This window comes from Cebus imitator, unplaced genomic scaffold (genome assembly GCF_001604975.1).
Source record: "Cebus imitator isolate Cc_AM_T3 unplaced genomic scaffold, Cebus_imitator-1.0 Scaffold737, whole genome shotgun sequence".
NCBI classification, from domain to species: domain Eukaryota; kingdom Metazoa; phylum Chordata; class Mammalia; order Primates; family Cebidae; genus Cebus; species Cebus imitator.
Genome location: NW_016108052.1, coordinates 428,764 through 439,326, shown reverse-complemented (window position 1 = coordinate 439,326; position 10,563 = coordinate 428,764).

The following is a 10,563-nucleotide window of genomic DNA, read 5'->3' as shown; positions in this document are numbered from 1 at the left end:
CTCCAAAGTGCTTGGATTACAGGTGTGAGCCACCACGCCCAGCCCCTCCCTGTATTCCTTACCTTACCCGCCACCCCAGCCCCCGCCAACCCGTCTTTCCCTTTTGGTGACATGGGGAGGCAAGCTGACTTCACATCAGACCTAGAAGTGGGAAGGGCTTGCACATTGCCTTATCTCTCTATGGGGAGATGTAAAATTTGCCCATAAATAAAACATTTTATTATTTAGCCTGAACATTAAATTTCATCGGCATGCAGCGTGTGTTTTACTATCTGTACCAGACACTAACATGTACTTAAAAATGAAATTCTGGAACGCTGCCCTGGCTTGCAGAATGCCAGTAAAGAAATTCGAATATGGTCTTGGAGAGATGGTCCAGACCTTGCCTTCCAAAATGGCACAGGCATTCGCATTTTTACATTCATGTAGCACTTTGCAGTGGTGGTAACGATGCTGTAATTTTGCCTCTAGCGGCTTCTACGCTGCTGCTTCTAATCTACTGCAGGCTGGAAAATGACACACTACAGCCAAAGATGTTGAAACTGCGTCCAAAGTAAGCATTAGTATACTCTAAATGAGTGTGGAGGGAATTCTATGGGAAAGGTACAGAGAATCTGTGATAGCTGTTCTCCCTGTCCACCAGCCTTTCTTCTTCTTCTTAGGATTTCTTACCTCCTGTTCCTTTGTTCCTGGCTGCGCTCCAGAGAAACTCTTCTCAAGCGTTAATGTACCCATGAAGCACCTGGGGATCTTGTTAAAATGAGTCTGATTCAATAGTCGTAGGGTGGAGCTGAGTTCTAATGAACTCTCAGCTGATGCTGTTGGTCATCAGACCACAGTTTGAGCAGCCAAACTCTAGAACTGCAGCATCCAATAATGCCATTAATCGCAAGTGGCTATTTAACTTAAAAGATTCAGTTCTTCAGTTTCACTACCACATTTCAAGTACTCCATGGCCACATGTGGCTGGTGGCTATTCTATCGATGGTTCGAAGATAGAACATTCCCATTCCATGCAGAAAGGTATAAGGGAGGCGGGGCGCAGTGCCTCGTGTCTGTAATCCCAGCACTTTAGGAGGCTGAGGCAGGAGGATAACTTGAGGTCAGGAGTTTGAGACCAGCCTGGCCAACATGGTGAAACCCTGTCTCTATTAAAAATACAAAAATTAGCCAGATGTGCTCGCTGGAACCCAGGAGGCAGAGGTTGTAGTGAGCTGTGGTCATGCCACTGTACTTCAGCCTAGGCGACAGAACGAGACTCTCTCAAAAAAGAAAAAAAAAAAAAGGTCTTCAGGATATCACTGCTCTACAGAACTGGCACTCTTGGAAATATAATCCTGGAAGTGTAATAAGGTACTCTTCCCTGCTTCCCTGGAGGGACTAAGGGCAAACAAAGCTCCACTTGAAGCTGGGCGTGGTGGCTCACGGCTGAGGCGACCAGGCTGAGCAACATAGCAAGACCCTGTTTCTTTTCTTTTTTTTTTTTTTTAAAGACGGGGTTTCACCGTGTGTTGGTCAGGCTGGTCTTGAACTCCCGACCTCAGGTGATCCACCCGCCTTGGCCTCCCAAAGTGCTTGGATTACAGGCATGAGCCACCACACCTGGCCTACCCTGTCTCTATTTAAAAAAAAAAAACCAGGCTGGGCGCACTGGCTCACGCCGTAATCCCAACACTTTGGGAGGCTGAGGTGGTGGATCACCTGAGGTTGAGAGTTCGAGACCAGCCTGACCAATATGGAGAAACCCCATCTCTACTAAAAATACAAAATTAGCCAGGCATGGTAGTGCCTACCTATAATCCCAGCTACTTGGGAGGCTGAGGCAGGAGAATTGCTTGAACTCAGGAGGTGGAGGTTTCGGTGAGCCAAGATCCCGCCATTGCACTCCAGCCTGGGCAACAAGAGCAAAAACTCTGTCTCAAAAAAAAAAAAAAAAAAAAAAAAACCTAAAAAAAAAAAAAAAAAAAAAAAAAAAAAAAAAACTCCACTTGAGAGCAAATGCTTAAGTACAGTGTATCTTCATGTCCCAGTGAAAGTCCTCAGCCTTACTTTGCCATTTTCCACTTCCTCCTGTCCAGACCCACCACCACGGCTGCATTTGTGTCAGTAATGACCTCAGCCATCACTTCTGGGATGTGCCAGAGACATGGAGGAACTGCCCCTTTGTCTTCTGCCTGGTAACTCAGTGGAGGAGGGACATTTACTCCCCAGATCCCACAGTCCCTTCCCCCCGCACCACCCCCGCCCCGCCCTCTGTACTTGTTAGAGAGGACTGTCACATGGCAGGGGAGCTTTGCAGGAGAGTCCAGGGAACCCAAGGCCCTTTGTCTGCCGCTTCCACCCCTCTGAGCATCTTCATTCCACCGGGAGGTGCAGAGAAGGGAAATTACCAGAGAATTGAGTTGATTCTGCACACATTGGAGCAATAAAGAAATGAGATCCAGCTCCCTCCTCTCAAACTGATCCCTGCAGTTGCTGCAACAATTCACAGCAAAAAGTTCTCCAGCTGCAGAAGGAGGGAGGGCGGAGAGACATTTTCCAAGAATGCCTTTCATGTGGATTCAGCGCTGTCGTTTTCCTGGCAGTTCTGTGAACCGGGACCTGCGGCGATTTCCCACAGTGCAGTTGGTGTGTCTGCGGCCTCCTCTAGAAATCGCATAACTGAGAGGCACATAACTGGGGGGCCCAGGAAATGCCTGCCTCACCACCCTCAGCGTTCATGGCCCAGAAGGGCTGGAAGGTGCTAGAGGACCAGCACAGCTCGCTGTCTGGGCGGAGAGCTTTTGCCCCCAGCTAAACAGTGAGGGGCTGGCCTGGAGCTGAACTCAGGCAGCCTTCTTTCTTGGGGAAGGGCTCTGCTAATTCACATTGGAATAACTCCTCTGTCTATAAATTTACATGCAAAGCCAACGCCGTCCATCCCAACTAACCAGGTTAATCCTGCAACCAACTAACAGACATGTCGGTGGCAACATAGATGGAAAGGATCCCGGGGTGTGAGTCAGAACGGCTAGGCTCAGTCTGCCTCCGGCCCTTACCACTGTGTGACTTGGAGCACGTCTTCTTTCTTCTCTGGGCCTCAGTTTACTTATCTGTAAAAGCAGGCTAGTATCTATTTTTCAGAGTTGTTCAGCATTTGGTACAGAGTATCGGGTGCTCAATAAATGCTCATGTAACCATTTCATACTTACGAGGTGCTGGGGACTGGGCAAGGCAGTGGGGGAGATGGTGACACAGTTCCTGTCCTCATGGAGCTGACTATGTGGAGAGGGAGACAGATATAAGCAAAGATTCATGTGAAAAAGTGTAAAGTAACAACGGTCACAGATGCAACAGAGAGGGTTACAAAAAGTCATGAGAGTCTGTAACGGGGGAACTGACCTAGTCTGGGAGGCTGACTTCCTTGGGCACGTGATAATTGAACTGAGAGCTCAGACGTGATGGGGGTTAATTGGACATAGCATGTGCAAACATCCTGTGGCACAAGAGTGCTTGGCAGTCTACATGGGGCAGAAAGAGGACTGGTGTGGCAGGATGGCAGTCAGGAGACATGTAGAGAAAAGAGAGACTGGAAAGGGAGTTGAGATAAAATTGTCCATAGGGGCCTAGCATTGTGCTAGATTGTGGAGATCAAACCAATTATAAACACCTCTGACCTCAGGGAGTTCACAATCTGCTGAACCGGATGATAGCTGTGAAGTGTCCTTTCACTACTCTTTGGTATATTGAATCTATTATTGTGTCCTGGGCTTGGAATTTCTAAAACACTGACCTCTTGCACACACACATAGTCCATCTGCAGAGAACGGAGAGGGGATCAGACTCAGCTTCCCAAAGAGGTCCAGGGATGTTATGGGAGAATGAGTCCCGTCTGACCAGGAACGTCCCTTTTCTGGAAATACGCCCTGCCCGCTCCATATTGACCACTGGCTCTTGAAAGAAAAGTTGGAATGTCCCTGTGAATCCCATCCATTTGCCTTCTGACTCCACAGATGGTTTGCATTAGGGTACCATAGTGCTTTTCTGCCTTCATTCTTTCCAGATGAGGGTAGAGCCACGGGCATAATAGGCTGAATGAGTGGGGTGATGGCTGCCTTCACCCCAGGAAGGCTTCAATCCCAGGAAGCCTTTCGCTGGAGCCAGTGAGAAGTGCCCCAACCTCATCCACTTAGAATGGCTCAGCCCAAGAACTGGAAACCCCTGAGCAGGGAAGGGGAAGCCATATTCCGGGTAGTGGGTGTACCTTTGTTCTTACCCTAGGCGCAGTGGCTCAATTTCCTGACCTGCTCCACGGAAGGTGACTTAACGGTGGGGACTCCAGGAGGAGCAGCAGCAATAGCAGGAGTGGCACTCAGGTTCTGGGTGGCTATCATAATGGGAATGAATCTTAGTCCACACACTCTTCGTTTGCCTCTAAGTGAACTGAATGTCACTGGTAAGCCCCATTCTATAAAGTGGTAGAAGTGTAATCTTAGTCAATTTGGGATTTCTCTTCATTGTTTTACCTGGGATTGCATGTAAAGTCTGAGGAGGTGTATGAAGTAAGGAGGTTGGGCGTGGATGTTATGAATCTGTTAAGAGAATAGATTCTGGAACCAGGCCGTCTGGGTTCGAATCCCAGCCATGCTTCTTGCTGGGCCTGGGACCTTAGCTAAGTTATTTATCCTCATAACAGCTGTAATTTTCTCATCCGTAAAATGGGGAGAAAAATAGCACCTTCTGTACTGGGTTGTTGTGAGGTCTGAATGAGGTAGTATAAGTGAAGTTCTGTAGAACGAATGCTACATCTAATAAATATTTGCTTCTTTTAATATGGGGGTTTGACATTGTTATCCTCCCTGAAGCCCATGGTCTGGCCTCTGGGTTCCCAGGTCGCAGAGTCCACATCCAGCCCATTCTTCAACACACAGGACCATAAGGCAGAGCCAGCATGAAGTAGGACCCGGAGTTGGGGAAGGCTCTCTGGGACCCCAGTCAGCCTGGACACCCCACAGTGATCCCTTCTGCCTGTGCACTTGACCTGAAAGGGCCCCAGCATCCACGGCAACCTTCCAAAGGGCCCCAGCATCCACAGCGACCTTCCAAAGGGCCCCAGCATCCACAGCGACCTTCCAAAGGGACCCCAGCATCTACAGCGACCTTCCAAAGGGACCCCAGCATCTGCAGTCTTTATTTTCCTCTGCCTCCTCTCCTACCTTCCAATCATAATCTTGTTTCTCTGCTGGAGGCTGAGAGCCCCATCCTCACTTATCCTCATCTCTCTGCCCCATAGATATCCCCCAAGCTTTGGTGACTCCAAAGCCAAAATTACTTTGTTCTCAGAGCTTTGATGAGTGTTCGCTGCCCTTGAGCAGCAAGCCAGGATCCTTTGGCTGGTCGAATGAGGGAAGGAATAACTTCCCAGGCCAGGGGCAAAAGGAAATGTTGGGGATCGGGAAGCAGGGTCCTGTTAAATTGTCAGATGCTTTCTCCGCACCTTGTCCTGTCACCTTACTGAGGATCAGCGTCAGGTTAGTGTCCAGTGAGGGAAGTAGCAGCGTTAGTGCCAGAGGCCTGCTGCTGCAGCATGGATGGCACTGTGCTATGCCCTGCTGCGCTCCAAAGAGAGCAGCAAACTGAGTCCCAGGCAGGAACTCCTGGAGAATCCCTGCAGTCGGTGCGTCAGGAATTAGGCTCTCAGACAACTGGCCCAGCCAATCACTGCCCCAGGTGCACCAGGCGCCCCCCCCAGACACTCAGCCAGCTGCTGATGCTAGCATTGAAAGTGCTTCCTGCTAACCAGCCCAATCAAGCCATTCCTGATTACACGATGAAACTTACCCTGGCAAAAAGAGGACCAGCTTTACACATCCTTCTGGAGCCAGTTTCCATGGAGATCCACTCTTCTCTCTCCCAGCTGTGCTTTCCACTTTGCTGGGCTTTGAACACACCAAGCTTGCAACCATGCCAGGGCCTTTGCACTTCCTGTCTCTTCTGTCCAGAAGACAGCTCTTCCCCACACACCCACGTGACTGCTGCTTTCATCTCCTTCAGGGTGTTATCGGTTGTCATTTTATCAGCGAGAACTTCCTGACATCTTGTTTTAATTTGTACTTTTTTAGAGATGGGGGTCTCACTATGTTGCCCAGGCTGGTCTTGAACTCCTGAACTTGAATCCTCCCACCTTAGCCTCCCGAAGTCCTAGGATTACAGACATGACTCACCAAGCCTGGCCCTGACATCCTGTTTAAATTGCTATCCTACTGATACCCGTTTTCCACTTCCTTTATTTTTCTCCAAGGCAGTTTTATTATTTGGTTATTGCTTTTCTTTTGATACAGGATCTTGCTCCGTCACCCAGGCTAGAACGCAATGGTGTAATCACAGCTCAGTGCGGCCTCAACCTCCCAGGCTCAAGCAGTCCTCCTCCCTCAGCTTCTCAAGTAGCCAGTACTGCGGATCTTCACCACCACACCTGGCTAATTTTTGTATTTTCTGTAGAGACGAGGCCTGACAACAATGTCGTCAAGGCTGGTCTCAAAGTCCTGCTCTCAGCGATCCTCTCACCTTGGCCTCCCATGAGCTGCCATGCCCTGCTTGTCCTATTTATTGCTGATTTTCTTCTCCCCATTCCATGATGGCGGGGACTTTGTCTTGTTCATTGCTTTATGAAGGAAGGAATAAAAGGGACTTCACGGCCAGACACAGTGGCTCACACCTGTAATCCCAGCACTTTGGGAGGCTGAGGCAGGCAGATCATGAGGTCAGGAGATCAAGACCATCCTGGCTAACATGGTGAAACCCCGTCTCTACTAAAAATACAAAAAATCAGCTGGGCGTGGTAGCACAGGTTTGCAGTCCCAGCTACTCAGGAGGCTGAGGCAGGAGACTTGCTTGAACCCGGGAGGCGGAGGTTGCAGTGAGCCGAGATTGTGCCATTGCACGCCAGCCAGGAAAGAGCAAGACTCTGTCAAAAAAAAAAAAAAAAAAAAACAAGAAAAAAAGGATTTCATAGAGCTGGCTGCCTTTTCCCCATAGTATACACAAAGCAGTAAAGCCCAGAGAGTTTAAGTGACTTGGCCAATAGCTGTATGATAAAGATGGGGTTTCACAGTCTTGCCCAGGCTGGTCTCGAACTCCTGACCTCAGGCAATCTGCCCGCCTCAGCCTCCCAAAGTGCAGGGATTACAGTCGTGAGCCACCGCGCCCGGCCCATTTATTCTTTTATGTATTGGGTGAATAATCTACCACTGAGCCCTGCTTTGTCTCTAGCTCTCAGGTACAAATCCCTAGGACTTTGGGAGGATGTAAGAGCCAACCAATCTTACAGCTACCAATAAAGGAGGGTCATCTCTCCTGCTTAATTTCTGACGAACTTGTTCCCTGAGCACATCTTGCTTTGTCCAGCCTTTCCATGGGTTTTTTTTTTGAGACGGAGTTTCACTCTTGTTGCCCAGGCTGGAGTGCAATGGCGCAATCTCGGCTCATGCAACCTCCGCCTCCTGGGTTCAAGCAATTCTCCTGCCTCAGCCTCCCAAGTAGCTGGGATTACAGGCGCACACCACCATGCCCAGCTAATTTTTGTATTTTTAGTAGATACAGGGTTTCACCATGTTGACCAGGATGGTCTTGATCTCTTGACCTCGTGATCCACCCGCCTCGGCCTCCCAAAGTGCTGGGATTACAGGCTTGAGCCACCGCGCCCGGCCTCTAAGCGTTTTCTTCCACATTGCCATTATCTAGAAGCACCTACAATTCTCTCCTTTCCAGCTCCAGTCGAAGGGGTTCTATCCTCATTCTCTGGGAAGCCTTCTTGGGTGCCTCAGTTGGGAGTGATCTTTGCCTCCTACACACTCCTAGTTCACTTTTTCTGCCTTATAAAGGCACTTTCAGCCGGGCGCGGTGGCTCACGCCTGTAATCTCAGCACTTTGGGGGCCGAGGCGGGTGGATCACAAGGTCAAGAGATCGAGACCATCCTGGTCAACATGGTGAAACCCCGTCTCAACTAAAAATACAAAAAATTAGCTGGGCATGGTGGCGCGTGCCTGCAATCCCAGCTACTCAGGAGGATGAGGCAGGAGAATTGCCTGAACCCAGGAGGCGGAAGTTGCGGTGAGCCGAGATCGTGCCATGGCACTCCAGCCTGGGTAACAAGAGCGAAACTCCGTCTCAAAAATAAAATAAAATAAAATAAAGGCACTTTCAAGAGTCTGCCTCATATCTAGTTTTTTGTATGTGAGGCTTGGTGCAGCCCCAGGTTAAAGGCTGCATTTTCCATCTCAATATCCCCTGTTTGCACTAGCCCCAAGAAGGGAGTGGACATATAGAATCAGTATCTCTTCAGCCTCAGCCCTCCCTCTCCCCTCAAGAAACATCGATTTGTACCTGAGAGCTAGAGACAAAGCGGGGCTCGGTGACAGATTATTCACCCAATATACAAAAGAATAAATGGGCCAGGTGCGGTTGCTCACACCTGTCATCCTAGTACTTTGGGAGGCCAAGGTGGGCAGACTGCCTGAGGTCAGGAGTTCGAGACCAGCCTGGGCAACACGGTGAAACCGCATCTCTACTAAAATACAAAAAATTAGCTGGGTGTGGCTGCGTGCACCTGTAATCCCAGCTACTTGGGAGGCTAAGACAGGAGAATCACTTGAACCCAGGAGGTGGAGGTTGCAGTGAGCCAAGATCACACCACTGTACTCCAGCCTGGGTGACAGAGCAAGACTCCATCTCCAGGAAAAAAAAAAAAAAAAAGAATAAATGGAGACTGGACATGGTGGCTCACCCCTGTAATCCAAGTACTTTGGGAGACCGAGGTGGGCTGATCACTTGAGGTCAGAAGTTTGAGCCAGCCTTGCCAACATGATAAAACCCCATCTCCACTGAAAATACAAAAATTGGCTGAGCGCAGTGGCTTATGCCTGTAATCCCAACACTTTGGGAGGCTGAGGCGGGCAGATCACCCGAGGTCATGAGTTCAATATCAGCCTGACCAACATGGAGAAACCCCATCTCTACTAAAAATACAAAATATTAGCTGGGCTTGGTGGTGCATGCCTGTAATCCCAGCTTCTTGGGAGACAGGCAAAAGAATTGCTTGAATCTGGGAGGCAGAGGTTGCGGTGAGCCAAGATCGCACCATTCTGGGTGACAGAATGAGACTCTGTCTCAAAAAAAAAAATAAATGGAGAGATGGCTCCCTCCAACCTGTGTCTATGTTGTTCATTCCTTATGGGCACGATTAGTGTGTGATCATCCTTTGACGCTCCCCCTAGTACCTGCCCCTGGGTTGTAGGAGGTGTTCAGTACCTCTTTATGGAAGGCACTAAGGAAGGAACACTGCAAGATGTCTAGATTCTTTTCAAGTTTAGTTCTTTTTTTTTTTTTTTTTTTAAAGATGGGGTTTCACCATGATGGCCAGGCTGGTCTTGAACTCCTGACCTCAGGTGATCCATCCACCTCGGCCTTCCAAAGTGCTAGGATTACAGGCGTGAGCCACCACGCCCAGCCTCAAGTTTAATTCTGATTCTGTGAACAAATAGGAAAATAGTCGTTCCCCGAGAGCCACACCTTTTGCCCTGAAGCCTCCACCCCAGTAAGAGGGTTAGGCCTAAGTCAAATGCTCCACCTCTGAGCCGAGTGAGGCTCGCAGGCCCACAGCAGGGACACCAGAGGACGAGACCACAGCTCTCGGGAGACTCCATCAGGGCCAACATTAACAAGGAGAAGATGGGGGGCAGCTTGCAAGCAGACTTGCTGAGCCTCAGTCCTCCTTCTCCCTCCAAACACTTCTAAACAGCTCAAGCACCCGCTGGTAGCTGAGATGGGAGAGGCAAACCCTGGATGGGGCATCCAGCTTGGATTTCACATAATGAGGCTTTCGGAATCTGGGAGGTGATTACAAGCCCACTGGAGAGGGACCACCTACTGATTCTGGAACCTTTCACTGCTCTACCGCATGTGGCTCGACATGTCCGGCTCAGCAGGAAGCAGCTCTTGGATGAGAAGGAGGAAAAACACAGACACCGTAACAGCACGGTTTAGAAGTCAAGGGCTTAGGAATTCCGCGGTGGAGATGGGATCACGGAAGGGTGACCTGGGGTTGGAGGGACTGTGTCCTAGTTTTCAGCATTCACCAAGAGCAGGGACTGAGGAGGGTCCAGAACCCACCCTACCAAGTCCACATCCTCGCATGAGTCCCAGCCACCAGCCAGGATGTGTTTATTCAATTTTTTTTTCATGGTCAAAAATCAGACATGTTTATTGATTTTATTAGTAGCTATTTTCAAATCGTGGAGCTGGAGAGAACATGGGTTTCACAATTGACTGGTCTCACAGATGACACCACCAAGGTAGAGAGAGGGAAGGCGGTTTCCCTGTGGTCACACAGGCTGGGAGGGGCGCGCAAGCAGGCTGGGGTTTCAGATCCTTGCCCCGGTGCTGTCTGTTAGCCCACTCTGTTATTCTCACTCAAGTAAGAGCCAGGAAGGAACCAAATGAGCCTAGAATCCTATCCACTCCTTCCCTCCCTCCCTTCTTCCCTCCCTCCCTTCCTCTCTCCCTCCCTCCCTCCCTCCCTCCCT